This window comes from Austrofundulus limnaeus, unplaced genomic scaffold (genome assembly GCF_001266775.1).
Source record: "Austrofundulus limnaeus strain Quisiro unplaced genomic scaffold, Austrofundulus_limnaeus-1.0 Scaffold804, whole genome shotgun sequence".
NCBI classification, from domain to species: domain Eukaryota; kingdom Metazoa; phylum Chordata; class Actinopteri; order Cyprinodontiformes; family Rivulidae; genus Austrofundulus; species Austrofundulus limnaeus.
The window spans coordinates 91,527-93,225 of NW_013953206.1; positions in this window are offsets into that span (position 1 = coordinate 91,527).

The following is a 1,699-nucleotide window of genomic DNA, read 5'->3' on the forward strand; positions in this document are numbered from 1 at the left end:
CACCAATTTAGATACGGCTGAAAAACCACCTCATCCTAGAGCAAAATCATTTAGTCGAAAAACATATTTTTTTTTACGAAATTGACGTGTTTTCATTGAGCAAATTTATTTTCGAAGTTCTAATTTGCGCATTTTCATGGTCAATGGAAACACAGCTACTGTCACACACTTCAGGGAGTAGATAATATAAAAAAACTAATTAGGACATTTTACAGCTGGTTTCAAACAGTATAAGAGTTATAAATAATGAAACTCCTTTCAAATCATTGTTTTAACCTCAGATCATCTCATATGGAAGATAAAAGATCCCAGGTTTAATGACAGATCAGACACACATTTATTTATATGCTGTCAAGTTAAACATCATGAGAGAGTTTCAGGCAAAATTCAGGCTTTTAAGAATTTTGCCTGAAACTCTCAGACTGAAGAAGTCTCTTGGAGGAGAGACAAAACATTTCATTAGAGAAGAACCCGTCCAGAAGACCTATACAATTTTTCTCTTTTTGATTTTTTACCTGGATTACTGAGATGCATCAGGAAATCACGATTAATCTTAAACTTAATATAAAACTTTTTTGCATATTGGTAAAATTGATTATTTGAGTTATTACTACTACATACTACTACTATAGTACGAGATGAGGAAAGAAAGGTAGATACTAAGGTCACAGCTGTCAGCAAAACATAAAATAAATAAAATAAAATAAACCATAAGAAGACAAAAAGACAAAAAAACTACATAATGTGTTACACATGGAGATTTTTTTTTATTTATTTAACCTTTATTTCTCCAGGTAAACTGTTTGAGAACCACTTCTCATTTACAAACATGACCTGACACTGAGTGCATTGAAATATACAAACCTACAGATTCAGCCATAGTAAAGTGATTGTAAATTTTAATCACGATAAAAATTTTAATCTATGCCCAGCACTAAAATTAATCAGAGTTAACTCGATTAATTTCACAACCCTAATTTTTTAGTTTTATAATATGACCTCAACTGGCCGTGAAGATTACTGAAAAGGCCTCGAAAAGGCCCACGGACCACCAGTTGATCATCACAGTTGTAGCTTGTTTTGTGGCTCTGGACACATTTTATTGGTGAGACAAGAAGCAGGAATTACTCTTTTGATGGTAAAGGTTTCGGACCCCTGAARGAGACCGACGGAAACAGGTTGATGGTTTGAATCTGATCTGACCTCTGACCCAACACCTCCACCTTCTGCTGCCACTTCAGCCCAGTCTGCAGCTGCAGAAACATCTGAAACATGAAGCAGGCGGAGGCAGCTGGACCTGACTCCACCAGGACCACAGTGCTCAGGACCTGCTCCAGTCAGCTGTGAGGATCAGACTCTTTCATTATGAAACACCTGTTAATCATACAGGAGCTATCATGCACTGAAAAAATAACTTGTAAGATGTACTTGAAAAAAATCCTCGTAACAATTTGCACTAACATATGTTAAGTAAATTTAAATGCTACAAATTCATGTAATATTTACTCATCTAGTTTAAGAATATAGTTCAAGATTTGTGAATAAATCAGGTAAACTTCACTTAATTTGCTCAAATTAAGTAAAATTTACCTGATTCATTCACAAATCTTGAACTATACAGCTACAGAGAGGTGTAGTTCATGTTGTAGTTCAAGACTTCACCACCAGGTGGCAGTTTTGAAGAACCTTTATTGGATTC